Source organism: Gymnodraco acuticeps, unplaced genomic scaffold, assembly GCF_902827175.1.
Source record: "Gymnodraco acuticeps unplaced genomic scaffold, fGymAcu1.1, whole genome shotgun sequence".
Taxonomy (NCBI): domain Eukaryota; kingdom Metazoa; phylum Chordata; class Actinopteri; order Perciformes; family Bathydraconidae; genus Gymnodraco; species Gymnodraco acuticeps.
The window spans coordinates 1,111,972-1,131,243 of NW_022992297.1; positions in this window are offsets into that span (position 1 = coordinate 1,111,972).

The following is a 19,272-nucleotide window of genomic DNA, read 5'->3' on the forward strand; positions in this document are numbered from 1 at the left end:
AAACGGCCTGTGACTACCCGATCCGCATCCCTACCCGATCCGCATTGCGCATGTGCGAGATGGTCCGCCATATTGGACAACTAAATACGGCAACCCAAATAGGACACTTGACGTCTAGACGGCTGCCCAATATGCATTGCGCATGTGCAAGTTTTACACTTAAACGGTTGCCCGATTTGCATTGGTATATATAATTCCAAAGCTGGTAAAGACCTTTCAAATGTAGCAATAATAGCCATATAAGAAAAGTACTGATCTAATAACAGAGATTTGTTCTTGAATCAACTTTTTTATGGAAAATATTTTACGTCATTTTATTTAATTTGAAATAAAATGAAAGACATTCACAGTCTGGGATGTGTACACGCCAGGCAGCTTGAAAGCTTCAACACGACAGAAGAGGGGCAGTAACTCCTTCAAGCCTTTCCATAAGAACCTGTGTAGCATCGATCAAACAAACATGATTCATATGGCCAAAGGTATTTCCCCATAAGAGCTAAGTCATTATTCCATTATTCTATAAATTAATTACTTAATCTGCAACATTTTGATAATTGATTGATTCCAACAGTTTGCTGTTCACCATAAAGATTAGCAACTCCAATTACATGAGGACAGAAAGTAATCATGTGTTTTCTCTCTCAGATGTTTCTTCTACAGAACTGCTGACAGAGGACAAGAAGCCGAGAAATGCTGAGATATTTCTGGGTGAGATTCAAACAGTAAGGATCAATTGACAGACTGAATATGACATTAAGAAGAAGGAAATGAGGCGTTGCCCATCTGCTGCTCCATAATGACTATCAATATTCTTTTAAGTTAGTGCAGATGAAAGTCCTGATGTAAGTTTTGATGTAAAACATATTGGCCTTTAATGCAGAAATGCTTTGTAGTCAACTCGTTTGATGTCCTCTGTATTTCTTGGTTTACTTTTGCTAATTGCATGCACCTGTATATTGTGAAGAGGAGTGATATTACTGAGTCGTCTTCCTTCTCTGTGCCACAATATGCCCTCTAAATGCTATTTACTTTATGTGAATGTGACATAATATCCTATTATTTGTAGTGTTCTTACAGTATGCAGTGTATAACTGCAGCCAATGGAGACAGAGTTGTAGTTAGCCCATTCACCGTCACACTCCCTCATTAACATACAGGAGGAACATGTCAATGAAAACAAAGATATTCTGATTCAAACATTAATCATTACATTGAACTAAATGTAAAAATGAATTTACATTGCTTTTTTTAAATGTAGGTCGCAGTTAACATGGCTATTAACATTGTTGTATTCTCATATGGATAACCATCCTGTCGTGTTCGACCAATCTTCTGACCAATCATAAATATTGTGTTTTACATTTGATTGCCTCAAGGCCTTATGATATCCTCCACGGTGGCATTTGAAGATCAAACTCAACTTTGTAACACCTATGATATTCACGGTCAAAAAAGGAATGGTAACCCTAGATTATGCTCATCCATCAGATAGTAAAACATACATGTTTGCTGTCCTAACAAACCGTTGGCTCGAGACTTTTCAAATCTTATTGATGCCTTTTAATCTTGTTCAATCGGTTTCTGTCCCCACGCACGAACAAGGGCATACTCTTGATCTTGTCCTGTGTTATGGTCTATCAATATGTAATGTTGAGATATGCGACTCAATTTTCTCCGATCACACGCCTGTTCTATTTGACGTCACTATCCCTTGTGTTGTTGGTAAACAGTGTCCACAGTCTGCTCATTTTCGTCGCATGCTTAAACCCTCCACCGCTGTTCAGTTTTCTGCTGCCTTCAAAAATGATGTGGATGACAGAGCATATCCTATTACTGGTGATACAGAGGAGTTACTTTCTTTCTTTAACTCCTCCTGTCAAGACAACCTTGATACTATTGCTCCACTAAAAGCTGTTCGCCCTAAAGTTAAGTCTTAACCATGGTTAAATGAGTCCACTCGTACTGCCAGACAGGAGTGCAGAAGGGCTGAACGCAAATGGAAAAAAGACAGGCTGCATGTGTCTTATGATATTTAAAAGGGCTCCGGTCTAGATATCAGAAAGTTATTAAAACGGAAAAAACGAAGTATTTTTCAGATGTTATACGCAGTGGTGCTTTTATATGTACAAAAGTGGTGGGGCACAACAAACTTACAGAAGATGTCTATATATAAGCTTCTGCAGTGAGGTTCATGGCTGGTGAGGCACTGGCACTGACTCTTCAGGTTTACAAATATTATATTTTGACCTAAATCAAAATATATTTTCAAAAGCTTTTTTTGTCTGATGCTTCGATTAATTTTAAACAGACAGTTCAACAAAAGGATACCCAAAAAATGTAATTGTATCATTTAAATATTGAATTGTTCTCTCTTAGTAAGATCCCATTTTCAATAAAATTGCGGTCTTACCTTGACTTGAAGATGAAGTCCATTTGGCTATCCTTCTGGACAAAATTACTTTTTTGTAAAAGTCCTCCTTATCTTCTTGTAGTTTCAAAAGTCTATCATAAATCTAATCGATGGATTTATGATTCAAAAATTATAAAAGTAGTCAAGGGAAACAATGCGCAGCTTACTTCCGGGTTTTAGGACACTGCTTTAGGACACAGCTCTCTCGTGTCCTCTTCACACACCACACTTTTCGCGGCACACGTACTTACAGCCAATCAGCTCTGAATTATGTGAGATGACGTATGGTGGGGTTGGCAGCTCAGTGCCCCTATGGTCATTATTTTTTTGCCACACACATTAAATAGGACAATACTCTGAGCATGCGCAGTGTAGTTTTTACAGTCACCGTTCACTAAGACAGTGAGAGGGAGGGGCATGATCGGGTTTTGTCCCACATGGCTCTAAACAGCTCAATAGACACACACTGTAGACACTAATTAGAAGAACACAGACTAAAACAGCAATGTACAGACGAATCAGATGATTAAACATGATCTTAAAATATTTTTTATTTTTATGCATTTTTTTGTAATCATTACTTTCTGCTGACACTAGGTGGGGCTGTCCCTAATGGCCAGTCGCCACTGGTTATACGCAGCGCCATATAGACTGAGAGTTACGTCATCTCTGTTCACTCCAATGGACCACTTTTTTTTACAGCAGATCGTGGAGCCTCTCAATCGTTCCCCGGAAGTTAGCGCCAAGGCTAGCAGAGCTGTAGAGTTGCAGCATAATAGACCGTTCGTGACGGACTTTTAAAGGTAAGAAGAAGTTTAAAGATTTATATTGCGGATATTATCAGTACATCTGATTCAAATTAACATGTGTATTAAAGGATGTCAGTGGATTATCCCTAAATTAGTAGATTTAGGGAACATTTACAGATAACAGATTAAGCTAGGATACCGGATCAAGTTAGCAACACACGTTGAACAGCCTTTTAATTGTAAATTCCGTTCTCTTAATGTCATTTCGTCCAACGTTGTTGAATTAGAGAATAGGGGCTTCTAAACAGGATTGTATGCGGGGGTGGAGGGAGTTAAATATTAGATAAATATAACTTTGGTGCGTGTAAGAGTGAGTGTTTTTAGCAGAGCCATATTGTGTCCTTGTGATTATGTTGATTATTACCTGTCTGTATAATGTTGCAGCTCAGCTGATTTTGGATTGATGGCAAAGGGAGAGGGACTTAAGTGAGAGTGAAAACACAAGGTACGTTTAATACTACTGTTTTATATAAGTACGCATACTAAACATTTATTCTATCACTGTATTATATAAGTAATCTTGTTAGTAACCTACTGTATGGCAGGTGGAGGGGCAGTGATGTTACAGGTGGAGGAGCAAAACTGCAAGACTGCAAACTCACAAGACAGAGAAATCAAAGTTTGTTCTCCAGAGAAGAGGTTGATTTCACTTAAAAATGTTATTTCATATTTTCTAAAGATGTGGAAATGGCAAAAAAAAAAATTGAGAGCTGGAACCAAGACAACTGTAACAACATGAGTAGAGAGCCACCAAGGTTTTTCAAGTCCCTCTCTTACTCCATTTTGCCAACCAAAACTTCCAGGTACATGACGGGACACCTTGCTTGTTTTTGTTGTTTGCGCTCCTCTGGCTGGGTGCTGGCAGGTGGAGGGAGGGCAGTGATGTTGGCAGGTGGAGGGGCAGTGATGTTAGCTGGGTGCTGGCAGGTGGAAGAGCAATGTTTAGTCCAAATATTTCCATTGTAACGACTAATGGAAATGATTGCAGCTGTGGATCTGTTTGGGGGTTGCTGGATGTGGTAGCTTGGCTGCTGTTGTTCCTTTTCACCTTTTTGGATTGGCTCTTGCTTCCAAAATGGCCATCTTTTTAAAAAAAAATTCTCTGTCATTTCTGATTTGTTTGGCCTCAATTCTCAGCCTCAGCCGTATTAATCTTTTTACGAGTTTTTGTTGTACTCCACAGCATGACGGAAGCCTGCTGGAGAGGGCCTGAGCTTCTTTCTCCAAGACACCCACTGCGTTGGGGAGCTGCATGAGGGAGGAACCAGTCTTAGTCCTAAATAGTAGAAGACATGGCACTGTACATTTTCGAACATTTAAAATATTATACCACTTAAAAATAAGAAATATTACTTTTGTTACTAAGAGTTCATACTTATTATACCTGTGTCACCTTTCACACTATAGCTGTGATCATGAGCTATGGGCTTTGTAGATACAGGTCCCGGTGTTAATCGTGGTGCAGGGGGGCCCTTCTCTTTTTGACCACAGGGCGATGCACGAAGATGGTGGGTATAGCCTCTGCTCTCAGCCTAGTCTTGCCCTTTTTTGTCTTGACAAACTGGTCTGCATCAAAATATGCCTGCGGAGTGACTTGAGGTTACTTCACACCAGAGTTTGTGACTCGGACTCGAGTCGCACTTAAGTCGCACACACAGAGACTTCAGACTTGACTTGGACTCCTGCTCAAAAGACTTCGGACTCGACTTGGACTCGTGTTTTGGGACTCGTGAACAATCATTGTGTTTTCTATTTTTGGCGTATTAAAGGTGGGGTAGGTAAGTTTGAGAAACCAGCTCGAGATCGCTAGAATTTGAAAATACACAGCCGGAAAAAATCTGCCACTTCCTCACAGAGCCCCTCCTCCAACACACACGAACGCGCACATGACCAATGAGGGCACGAGATAAGTTTGTGCCCCGATGGAAGGCTGACAGGCAGGTAGGCCATCCAGTTACTTTAGCCGGGCCGGCTATCGGGATGTTAAGAGCATTCCATGGAATATAACAAAAAGTGTATCTCGAGCCGGTTTCTCAAACTTACCTACCCCACCTTTAACATTAACATTAACATAATGGTCACACCATGGCGACCGGCGGGACACCTGCAGCTGTACCGCTTGTAATTAGGTTCAACTATACAAACTTCGAACAAAATGCTGGCGGCACCAACAAAAGGAGCGCACACTGCAAAGTCTGCAATATTAAAATCAAGGATGCTGGTGCAACAACGTCAAATTTCATCAGGCACTTGAAAACTCACCCGGAGAGGTCAGTCACATTAACGCATATGGACGGTTAGCAAACATGTTTAGCTCAGCATCAGCTATGTAATGTTAACTTAGCTTGCTACTAGCTTTGTAACTGAATATTTGAAAAGAGGAGTGAATGTTTGCTTGTCACACTTGTTTGCGTTGAGTGGCGTTGACATCCAACTCTTGACATGACATAAAAAAGGTCGGGAACGTTCATCATTACATTCCGCTGCCACCATCTACTGGCTAACGTTAAACGTAGAAAAATACATAGTTACATACATAAATACATCTGACGGTTTATAGGCAGGTTACAGGTTTATTGTTGACCACGTAACGTTAATGTTACAGGTTTATCAGGTTACCATTACACTGGGTTTGAGTGAGAGGATAGAGGAATATGTTTATTTATAGTAGACTTAAAAGATGTAATTAGAGACCCAGTGTAATTAAACAATATGGTTGCAGAGGTCAAATTTGAACATTTTTGTCCACTGGCCAAATGGCTAGCCTAGTGAATGTTGAAATGTTACCAGCCACTCAATAGATTGCCATTGTTATTTTTGGCTGGTGCGTGCAACATACAGAACCAGCCACTTGCATGATTTACCAGCATTTGGCTGGTAAATGGTGTTAATGGTAGATATCTCTTTTGGAACAGGTCATGTTTTAATATCACCAGTTCAGTATATTTCAGTTACTTGTTGCAGTTGTTTGCATTTAGCTAAAGTGTGATGTTTTTCCTCATATTGCATTGCAATAGCCTGTTTAAAGTGATCATATAACAAACAACTAATCAGTACTGATACTTTATGCTAATAGATATAGGAGTGATAATAATACAATAAATGCTTTGAATTTCTTAGATATAGCTGTGCAGTATTCTTAACAGACTGGATAGCAGCAGACAATAGAAGGCTTGTTACAACCAGAAGAGACATGAGACTTTTATTTTTTAGAGACTTGAGACTTGACTTGGACTCGTGACCAAAGACTTGAGACTTGACTTGGACTTGCAAAAAAAGACTTGTGAACATCTCTGCTTCACACACAGAACAACTCAGTTTTGTGTGCCCACATACATATTCCATAGTAGTTGAATACACAGTATTAGGAAACACTGTATACTTACTGGACATGTTATACTCATTACATACTGTATATAAAATATGACAAAGAATGTGAGACAACTTTATAGAAATTCATATCACATCTGTTACTGATGCCATTTGTCATACTTTGTTAAACTCACAAATAATAAAGTTCCATAACTTCAGTTGGGAACAAAGACCACACCTTATCTCCCCAAGGCAATTTCCCATCCAATAGGTGTGCTATATACAGATGTAGCACTCCAGATAGGACTCACATGGGTGTGTCCCAGTCAAAAGCCCAGCGGATCCCAGTGGCTGGGGGTGTTGCCAAATTGGTAGAGGGCGTTTCCAAATTTCCCCATTTGTTCAATTACAGGATTTAACCATGAGATGGCGCTTCATTCACAAATACACAAAGACAACTGGATGTTGTAGAACTTAGTCTGTTTGCAATGTTTGCAGCTCTGCAGTTGTGTTTGTTGAATACTGTAGCATTTAATCACTTATTTGTTATGGTTTTCACAGGCTACTATAATGAAAAAATATCAATATTTTAGATCAAATAAAGTATATAGTTTGCTTTATATATGCAGTATATTTTTTGTAATATTGTTGGGGTGTTTTTACACAGTACAGTACATTGAAGTAAATCAACTTATACATTAAGATAAGATAAGATGGACCTTTATTAATCCCGTGGGGAAATTCAGTAGTTCAAAGAGCAACAGGGTGAGAATGAAAAACAGGATAGCACAGATTCACACAGATTAATAAAATCAAAAATAAGACGAGCGATACAAATAAAAATAATAATAATGAGAAACTATGTAATAAGAAATGAATAAAACTAAAATATAATTATCATATCATATATTATAATGTATTTTATTATTAAGTAATATCATACATTAACCCCATTATAGCAGATGCCACATTGAATGGATGAACACATTTATGCATCAATAATTACAGAGTATTTCTAAATACAAGTTGTAAAAATACTTATATGTATTTAATATTAATAACATAATGATTAATTTCAGATGATAATACTTTTCAGGGTTGGGTCCGGTCTGACAGCGCTTAGCTCTCTGCTGCAGAGAAGATCACTGCTCTAAACAAAGTCAACAATCCTACATCCAAACGGAATAAATATAATTAATTATGATGAATACGTTAAGTCTTGTTCATTGTTTTTCACTTTTATTAAATGTTTGATATTTCTGGCACAGACCCTTTCATACCGGCAATGCGCGATAGAAACAACAGAAAGTGCGACAGTTTAAATATGCCAGTGTTAATTTCGTCAACGAAAACTATGACGAAAAATGTTCGTCAACAACCTTTTTTACATGACTAAGACGAGACGAGCTAAAAATAGATTCTTGATAACGAAAACTATGACAAAATGTATATTTAGTTTTCGTTGACGAGACGGGACTAAGGTGTTAATAGTGTACTATCGGACATTCAAAATGCAGCATATTTCCCCCCAAGTGTCCATCTTGCCTGTCAAAATCTTACGTTTCTAACTTGCAATATCATTATTTCTGCTCTCTTCACTCCAGAAGAGCGATCTCCCTGTGTCTCTCTGTGTGCGGGGGGCGGGGCCTAACAGACATGCTGCAGCGGACACAGAGATCTGCCGGGGACGGAGCGTTCAGAGAGTATTGAGACACATTTTGACTAAAAGTTGACTAAAATGTAATTTTTCATCGACTAAAAGTTGACTAAAACGTTTTGAGTTTTCATCGACTAAAAGTTGACTAAAACGTTTTGAGTTTTCGTCGACTAAAACTAGACTAAAACTACGAAGGATAGGAATGACTAAAATGTGACTAAAACTAATAACCATTTTCGTCTAAAGACTAAATCAAAAACAGCTGCCAAAATTAACACTGAAATATGCAAACACAAACCTACAGACTGGGGGTTGGGAGATCACAGGAGCAGGGGGGGAGAGCTGTGGAATGTGACCTTCCCCCCTTATTACTCCACACATTCCGATGGCCAATTAGTTTTAAACAAAAAGTTTGCAGCATACAGCACAGGCAACATGGGGGGTGGGGGCTTCTCAAAAGATTTGTGTTTGTTGTTGTTTTGTGTCAGTTTTACGTCACCACTTCCATTCACATTTTTCATCATTGTTCCACAATGTTTATCATGAAATTAATATCCATATATTTTATACTATACTTGCACTGCTTACCGTTTTCATACTTTATATATCTTAGCATATTCATACACACTGTTAATACTGCTCACAGGCTGCTATTGTATTCATACCCCTCACTGTTTATTCATCATTCAATTCATTCTATATTTTATTCTGTAGATTGTGTACATTACTTTTCACTTCACTGCTTGTTGCACCGTTAGAAGCTAAACTGCATTTCGTTGTCTCAGTACCTGTAATCTGTGCAATAACAATAAAGCAGGCCTCTTTATTGTAGCCTCAACAATCAAGTTCGAAGTAGTGCAATATGAAATAAAAACTAAAAATATCTGTGCTGTTGTATTTGCTGTAAAGTGTCTCTACTGTAGGCTATTTTTATTATATGTACAGCACTTTGGCTCGAACAAAAATTGTTTATAAATGTGCTATATAAATAAAACTTGATTTGATTTGAAAAACAACTACACTCTTTTGGCAGTGTTGTGGTGTCGAGAGACGGGAGTCGGAGGCGGGGTATCAAAGGTACAAGCTAGACTTTTATTTAGCATCTGAAAACCATTGTACACAAGTTCATTCCCGGGAAGCGAAGACCGGCGGAAACAGGAAGTCCGGTTCACTAAAATGTCCGTGCAGAACAATACCCCAACCCATAGATCCGTGGGTGAATAATGTCAATCACCACAGTGTACACATTAACAACAACTACACTATTTTGGCAGTGTAACAATTAAACAAGAACTACACTCTTTTGGCAGTAACAATTAGATAAATAATAAATGGTCAGACTGACACTGAAGACAAATAAACTATTTTCAGCAATCAATCTGTTTAGTTGACTCTGGGTGACATGTGGCGATTTAAAAAAATCGTTTTTTGGCTGTTTAGATGGTGTTGCTCCGTCTGGGTCACTGCCGGTGGTTGAGACGGTGGGGTCTTTGGCGACTAGTTTTATAGCCTCATGTACATTAGTTAGGTGCTTCAGGAGATTGGCATTGCTGTTATTCGATGTGGACAATGCTTTCTGTCCTGCACACAGTTTACATTTTACCGTAATATTTGTTGCGTCCTTTATCCCCACAAATTGAAAATAGTGGTTATATCTCCAAGTTGTAAATGCACTGCTGCTCTCGCTGATACTTGCATCTGCCATAGTGTGTGTGTGTGTGTGTGTGTGTGTGTGTGTGTGTGTGTGTGTGTGTGTGTGTGTGTGCATTGCCGTGTATGTGTGTGTGTGTTAGCAAGTGTTTGTGTGTCCGTGTATTTTCCCCATAAGGCAAGACTCGCCCAACTCTGTCTCTGATTGGCTTACCCTGAAATGTTACCCCGCGTTAACCAATCATCACTCCTCTCTGGTTACTTTCACTTTTCCATGGTGCTGTGAGAGGACATCGCTGTGTTCGCCTGTAAGCTACATCCGCAGGGAGATTCGGTTCAGTTCCATCACATAATGTAACGCAGTAACGCACCCATTTAAATCACAGTAACTATAACGGCGTTACTGAATGGGAATAGGTAACTACTAGTAACGTTATTAGTTACCGCAAAAGGTAGTTGCGTTACAGTAATGCGTTAGTTTGTAACACGTTAGTCCCAACACTGGTAAACACATACCTGATCGCCTGAGAGCTGCCGTTTCATTCAGACTGACAAAAAAAAAACAGTCTGATTTTAACAACTCAATGTGTGATTGTTATAGCAGTAATATTACACACTAATAATACAGTAAACTATTAACACTGTACATATTATTGTTTGCCCGTGGGATTAGGATGATCGGTAGAGCCGTGCTGCATTTTCCTCCGGTCGGATGTGATATAAAAACAAAGCGATTATTTTTGTTGTTGTAAACTCACGTGGATTAAATTGAGTGCATTCATTTCAATTCGCGAACATATGATACATTAAATGATCGTGAGGATGATGATTGAAAATCGTTTGTTTGAGCCGGGCTGCATTTCCTGATCTAAAAACATAGCGATGGTTTTGTACTTACACCTACATTAATTAAACAACATTATTTTGTTAAATAAAAACATGGTGATGTTTAGTAAATGATTACATGTCTCTTATTTAGCACAGAATATGATCCTATCCGTGACATATGGATCTTAACAAATATCCGATCAGATACCTGTAGATCAGCTGTTTATTTCACATGAGTTCCAGTCATAGGTTCCAGTGTGGCAGCTTCTCACGGCTCCCCCTGGTGGATCCATGATCCATTGCAGCTGGTTTCATTAAAATTACATTTATTTATCAAGGGGGCGTATCAAGTCCTGCGGGGGGGTTTTCCTTCTCAGCAGGGGCCCACCCCGTGCAGATCACGGACCCGCACGGGTAGGCGTCTGAAATGAAGCGCTACATCTGTAGGTGTGTATAACCCTTTCTCCTGTCTGTTACTCCCTCTTTCAGCACAAGAACCAGAGGGGGATTCAATGGAGCCTGAATACCTGCACTGAGACCCTCACCCTGCACCCTGAGTCTCAACTCTCAGTGTTTTTCAAGCCTTTCCCTGTTTTTTTGTATTAAACAAAACAGTAAGCTTTCCCAATGGTGTGGTTTTCGTTTTGTGAAAAAGTACAAATGCAGTGTTTGTATATAATTACCTCACATATTGTTTTGCTGTTGGTCGTGAAATTGCTCCTGCTGACTTGAGCCAGCCATTTTTTCCTCCGCTCTGTGTCAGTGGGGAAGCTGTACATTCGTACTCCTTTCTCGGAGCGATTTGAGCATCCCCAGGCAGAACAGCAAACCATGGTGGCGACTAGTGTTAGTCTATTCTAGAACCCTGAAGGCAGGAGAGACTGAAAAGAGTTAAGGGAAGCTTATAAAAGTTAACAGCATTTAATTACACAAAAGATGCGGTGGTGTACAAAATGAAATGTGCGAGTGGAGGCGCAGTCCAGGTCAGCAGGTAGCAGAGGTCAATTCTTGGCTTGCACTTCCTGTTGTCATCTGAGGTCTTCTCCTATTGGCCGGTGTCGTCGGGGGGCGGGTCCAATGCAATTCCTGCCTTTCTCTGTTGTTAAATTATATCATTCTGGTGTCTGTGGTTATTTAAACATTCCCTAATAAACGTTATTCAGCGGTAATAAATGAGTGCTAAACCCAGTGTGCTCAGTGTACAACATCACATGTCATTTCACCTTTGATTCACGGTTTAAAAATGCAGCATTTCGCCACATGCTAATGCTAACCGGAAGTGAATAATTTTCAGAATAAAAGTATTAAGTTAATAGTTAGTGAACTTCCGGTCTTTCAGAATAAAACTGATTTAAATTAAATAGTGTATTTAATTCAAATTACGCCATATCAACATTGATTTTAATTTCTAACAATCCCTCCTTACATACCCTTTAATGTAGTAAATAATATTGAAATCAATGAGTTCTTCATCCGAACATTGCATGGTACATAACTCATAAAAGTAAAAAAATACAAATAAGAATACATATTCATCATAAATATGAAGTTTTTCATTTGTGCACAACTTCTAGCTTAAACCTTTAATGTCACTTCGTAAAATAGCAGCAATTAGCTTGGTATGGAAAACGTCTAACTCCCTCCTTTCACATCATAAATCATCTTCTTACTGTATCTGGTGTAAAGGCACTTGTTCTTTTACAAAGTATAAGAAGGATTAAACTATCTGAAAATAGCTAAATATTACTCTTTATTTACTTTTACTGTGTCTCTTGTGTAATTTATGAATCTCTGTTGGTTCTAGTAGATATAGTTCTCCCCATCCACATTCTTTAACCATTTTGTAAACTAGTTGTTCACACTAATCCTAATATTATCACTTAATATTAGCATATTTTATTTTTTTAAACATATTGATGTAAATACATACACATATCGATTTGTTGTATAAATATTGCAAATCAAAACCTTTATTCACTAATAATTACCAAAAATCGTAGTTCTATCTCCTGTTATCAATGCATTCACATTGCCCGCCATGAACTTCCGGGGAACGATCCTCGTCTACATGAACCACGTGACGATAACCGTTTTTGGACTTCCGTTGTCGTAACTCTTCTATCTATATGGCGCTGGTTATACGTAATAACTGTCATAAACCCTGTGTTCTTTTTAGCACTATAAATTGTATACTAAATGTCCCACAATCCATCAACTTAGTAACCTCCACTGAAACCTGTGAGGCGTTTCTACAGTTTTTTGTTGACAAGGTCGCCGCCATCAGAGCAAACATCTCACTTCCTTCCCATGATTCATCTGTCATGGACACTTGCTCAGCTGTTACGCAAGAGGTTTCTCAATACTCTAATTTCCCCTCCTCGACTCCTCGGTCCTCCGGTAGTGACCCGGAAATGAATTTCAGCGCGCCATGTTGAAGGACATCTAATTTCTCTAAATGCACATCAAGGACCGATCATCGAGCATCGAGGAGGCTCTCTGGAGAAGCTCTAACCGAGGATACACTGATGGGTCCAACTCAGAGATCTTAACACTATTTGGAGCCTACATTACTCTCTGTATTTGTATGCTGTAGTTTAGTAGATATCTACAAACAAAGAGTCGATATTTTTCTAAGACCATTTAGTGCTTCACATAATAAAATACACAACGGCTGTAACTGTAGGTGTGTGTGGTACAGTGTGTGTGTGGTACAGTCATAGGCGGCGCGTGAGGCTCAGGTTTGGGAAGGCTAAATAACTTTTTTTTTCATCTTACGCTGCCCGCCTCCGGCGTCTATAGAAAAGAGATCAACTCAGTGAAATCACCGCCTGCTGACCGATCAGAGCTCAGTGTGCGGAGTTTAAATCTATCAAGTCATATTACAGGAAAAAGGAAATGCAGTTTAAACTGCCGTATGCAGAGAAGACGCCGACGTGTCGCACTTATCATTCATATCACACTGACATCACATCATCAATCAGATCATCGATATCACAATATTTCCTTATCTGAGTCAGCTTCTCGAGCCGTATCTGGCCGTGCAACACTTAGGTACATTGTCACATATACTGTATGCAGACGTATTATTTTAAGCAACACATTAAGTTGACGAAACACTCAACTCAAATGTAATAAAGTCAGATCCCCTCGTGTTTTAGATGGGGCAGTATCATAAAACTGTTGTACGCTTTCAAACACTCGGTAGTTTATTTGTTAACGAGTTGTTCTGTATTCTCCTTGCAGGTGCAACTATGTGGCTTGTATACTGGATTATATGTTTAAGTTATCATGGATGTTTAAAGTTCATATTTGTCTAATATTAGTTTACTTTTCATTAATGAAGTATGATGTTGCGCTGTCAGTACACTTGTCCCTGTTTGTGATTGGTCAAATGTAGCTAACCCCGCCCCTTTCACGTGAACGCGTTCTCAGCTGGAGAGAGAAACCCTGGCTTGATTTACCGAGTTGATAACCAGCGCCGTAGGACCGTTTAGCGAGATCTTGTTTGTTAGGGTTAGTTAAGATAACTCAAGCATATCCAGGGTCTGTTGAACTGGCTTCGTGGTACAGGGCACAGGTGGCTGCATAGCAGCGCTAATGTCAAAGACATTATATTTTTATTTTACCAGGATGCAGTTACACAAATATTTGGGAAGGCTTAGCCTTCCCTAGCCTACAGCACCCGCCGCCCCTGGGTACAGTGTGTATGTGGTGTAGGTGTGTGTGTTGTTGTGACGGGGCTCTATTTGTCCGTTCAAAAAACACTGGCCTAGTCGGTTGGGTTAAGCTCCAAAACTTTATTTACAGCAACAAAACAAAAACGGAACCAGCACAATTTAAACAATAAAAATAAAACGTCCAAATCAGACCGTCCATCACTCCCGGAGAGTAAACGTGTTCAGCTGTTGCCTTCTCTGCAATGATCTCTGGAACACGTCCCAGCTGTTGCCTTCTCTGCAACATTCCCCGACTCCCCCTTCCTGGGTCAACCCCGTCCCTTATTAACCCATAGCCCCTCCCACCAGGCTTACCGTCAACAGGTGACAACAATTAAACTCCAAACCACATTTCAACATAAAAATCCAACCCAAACATAAAACAGGTTAACCACCTCTTAACATAATCATTTAACAAATTAACAAACACACAATAAATAATAAATTGCATGATTCATTTCAGGAATTTAAAACACGGAAGTGATGCGCCTTCCCCTTTTCTCCGAAATGGTTGGTGTGTGTGTCGGCTGTCAGTGGCGGAGTCAGTCACTCTGTGACCCGCTCCGTCACAGTTGTACAGTGCATACTGTAGATGCGGCGGACAGACGGGTCTCAGTTGGTTTGGTGTCCTATGCTTACTTTTAATACTTGTAAATACAACTTTTGGCCCGTCATTTCAATTCCCCATTTCAGCGACCAGAGAGAGAGGGGGGGGGGATATATCCAGTCTCTGATTGTGTTACGTTATTATGAGAGTGCTCTCATACTTATTTGATTCTGAAATTGTATATATTTATATATATATATATTAGGGCTGTCAAACGATTAACATTTTTAATCAGATTAATCACAGCTTAAAAATTAATTAATCATGATTAATCACCATTCGAACTATGTCCATAATATGCCATTTCTTTATGTATATTGTTGTGAGAATGGAAAGTTAATGAAAGAAGGCGGACATATCCATTTAACATACAGTATGTATGTTTATTATAATATTTTCTGCGTGTCAAAATGAAAGACAGGCAACCCTAATCAATCATCAAACCGTGGGGTCTTAATTCATTACGTGTTGATTTCTATCAACGGGGGAGTACTTCAGGAAAGTCGACAGGAGTACTTCGTGACCAGAGTTGGGTGTAACGCGTTACAAAGTATATACTTTTATAATTCAGTAATCACACTACAGTTACTAACATTGCCCCGACACGCGTTACTTCGTTACTTACTAAAATCAGTCATAATCAAACCTCAACAAACACCTGCAAAGAACACATGCTAAGGTGAAGCTAACGCACAGCTATTTGTTGTTTGTTTATATCACGTAGTCTGTTCTTCTTCTCTGTTTTACGGTTGTTGCCTGTTTTGAATGACGAATACACACTACCGCCGCCGCCTGCTGGTAAGGAGAGTTATTGCCACTCACGCATGCGCAGTTCGTACGTGCTCGGCTGAAGTCTTTGCGGTGTCTGGTTCCAGTGCAACACATGGCCAAGACGCAGGAGAACACACCGACGCAACAGCGTGAGCAGAGATAGACTGGGCAAAATAACATGGTCATGATAGGAAAACATTTAAACATTAAACATTAAACATTCAGGATCAGTCTTATGCGACAATGGAAACTGAACTAAAGAGAACATTTGAAACTTTAGCAGTCTGCGTGATCTGCCTTCAGGGAGGGGCGGGCCGGTCCTGCAAGTAAAGTAACGAGTAAAGTAACGAGTAAAGTAACGAGTAAAGTAACAAGTTACTTTATGTAGAGAGTAACGAAGTAGTGTAATATATTGCTTTTTTTTAGTAACGACCCCATCTCTGTTCGTGACCACAGAGTGTGAACGTTGTGAGCAGCTGTTTCAGCACAGTTATCCAGTGAAGGGGGGGGGGGGGGAGTCTCCCTCCGCAGCCGGTTGGCGTAGTTTTGGCACAATTCCGTTGTACAGACCGACGTTAACAGCAGCCCTGTCTGTGCACACGGAGACCGACTCTGTCGTCCGGTGATCTAACCGCCTTCTGGAAAAGCTTCACAAGTACGTCGGTACGCAAATGCGCTTTGTGACACAAGTGACGGTACGCATTTCAGATTACGCACATAACCTGCGTACCAGTTATGTGCACCCCTGTACTACAGCAAAAGTATTCTCCATCGGGACTTCCTGCAACAACACCACGCCGTTATCTTGATTCTGATTGGCCAGAGGACATGATCAAAGATGTTCTATTGAGAAGACGATCACTACGTGACAAAAGTTTTCAAAACCGTTTCTGGTCTTCGGTATTTCCAGACAAGTGGCTACTGAAATCAATCTTACTAACTGCTGTCTGTGCAATTTACTCCGCGCGAGTTGGCAGACTTTATTTTGCTTACTTTAACATCATTTTTCATGGTGGGGCTAAGCCATTTCTTGGTATGGGTGTAGCCTACCCCAGCCATACCCTGGCGCTGCCACTGGTGGCATGTATGGGGCGGGCCATTCTGCACATACGTTAAATGCGTTAAATATTTTAACGCAATGAATTCAAAAAATTAATTACCGCCGTTAACGCGATCATTTTGACAGCATTAATATATATATATATATATATATATATATATATATATATATATATATATATATATATATATATGTGTGTGTATATGTCAGCATCTGTAGCCTGTTATTGTCTCTGTCAATGAATCAAAGTAAATATATAAATATATAAGTGGTCATGAACACATCTGTCCATCAGACCTCTGTCTGATGGACAGATAGTGTCACTACCCGATCTGCAGCTCTGCCCGATCTGCAGTGCGCATGTGCGAGTTGGTCTGCCATATTGGACAACTCCGGACGGCAACCCAAGTAGGACAACATTGACACAGTGGCTTTGGGCAAAGCTCAAAATAAAACGAGAGAGAGATGAGTTATTGTTATTACAACGTGACTTCACTATTATTTAACAACTCTTTTTATTGGGTTCTTTTATTTGGGGTTAAGTACATTGTCAGAATAAGTGAGAAATGGATTTAACTTCTGTTAGACAGCTATCATACTGAATACATATTTACTGTGAATGTATGCAAAAATGTATGGCATATAGCTGTCTAACAGAAGTTAAATTCATTGCTCACTTATTCTGACAATGTACTTAACCCCAAATAAAAGAACCCAATAAAAAGAGTTGTTAAATAATAGTGAAGTCACGTTGTAATAACAATAACTCATCTCTCTCTCGTTTTATTTTGAGCTTTGCCCAAAGCCACTGTGTCAATGTTGTCCTACTTGGGTTGCCGTCCGGAGTTGTCCAATATGGCGGACCAACTCGCACATGCGCACTGCAGATCGGGCAGAGCTGCAGATCGGGTAGTGACAGTGTTCATGACCACTTATATATTTGGCTGCTGTGCCTCCTGTCATCATTAATGGACGTCTCTTTAAAATGACCGCTCAGAGAGGAGTTCTCATTTCTCTAACCGCCTGCTGCTCAGTTCTGGTTCTGGCTCAGGGACATCTCGGTAGCACTTGGTCTTTCCCGGACTTGAACCGGTGACCTTCCAGTTGCCAAGCCAAGTCCCTGTGGAAATATAGTGATTACATTTGAACAATATGAAGCCTCTTTGCTCTTGCTGATGATCACAAAGATCCAACCTTGTGGCCCCAAGGAGACCCTCAGAGTGCCGTCTTTATGTTCTTGTATTATAGTTTTTCTATATCTAATCTTTTATTTTTCAGAATTTACACTTCTTCATCTGTTCTATCAATTTTGCAGCCTGAATGATTGATCTGTATTCTCCTGTCCTGGAAAAGCTAGTATTTCCTTACCTGGTGGTAGCTGTGGTAGTCCATGGGTGTTTCTCAATCACGAGGATGCTGGCTTGGTAGTCGCGTACTTCCAAGTCACTTCCTTCAGAAACGAAGCAAGTATACTTCCAAGCCACGGCTTCGGAAAACGAAGAAGAATGGAACAGGCTAACAAGTGTGCCACCCTCTAACGGTTTCAACATAAACTGTACCGAAAATAAATACCTCACGATGTCTATCTAATTATGAACTTGCTTTACTTTCACGGAACACATTTTTGGTGATAACAAATGTAACAAAGTAACATATTTACCAACACATGTTCTACGCCACTACATACTTACATTTAAATGTGTGCTGCGTCAGTTCAGCCATTCTCCGCAAAGGTCTTTGAAATTGGTCCGTGCGCAAAGCATTGTGGGGATTTTAAGGACGCGAAGTCTACCCATGTGCAGCCTCGAAATTTCCCCCAAACTAAGGACGCGGCCTCGGTGGAATTCCAAGTATACTGGAGATTGGAACAGTCCTTCGGCGGCACTCGATGATGTAGCATCCTTGAAATATTGGCTTGGAAGCCAGTATCCTCGAGATTGAGAAACAGGCGCAAGCTACAGCTCTCCCTCCATCATCTCCGGCTTGATAAATTCCTCCAGGTAGGTGCGACACAGACGGCGATCCTAATCATCTGTGATGTGACCCCTGTGCATGATCTCACCGAACAAGTAGCGCAGGTCATCGTATGGCACCTGGGAATTAGATGGGATGCTGCTTTACTAGAAGGTGGCTTGTGGTGTTAACCTCTTAAGCCCTGAGCCTGTTTTTAAGGTTTCAGGCTAAAAAATGCTATGCCCAAAACAAATGACTATAACTTAACTTCTAAAAGGGTTATATGAATAATTTATTTTATCAAAGCAAGGTTACATCTGTGAGTTGGATGTAGAAGTGTCAGAATCAATATAGATATTTCTCAGTCAGAGTAAATTCAGATGGAACATAGTAAAAAAAAGGTAAATTCTTACCCCCGCCTAAAAAAAAAAACATTACTTATAGTGAAAACTACCCTTGAATGATGGGATAGTAGACTAAAAGCTTTAGGAATCCAAAG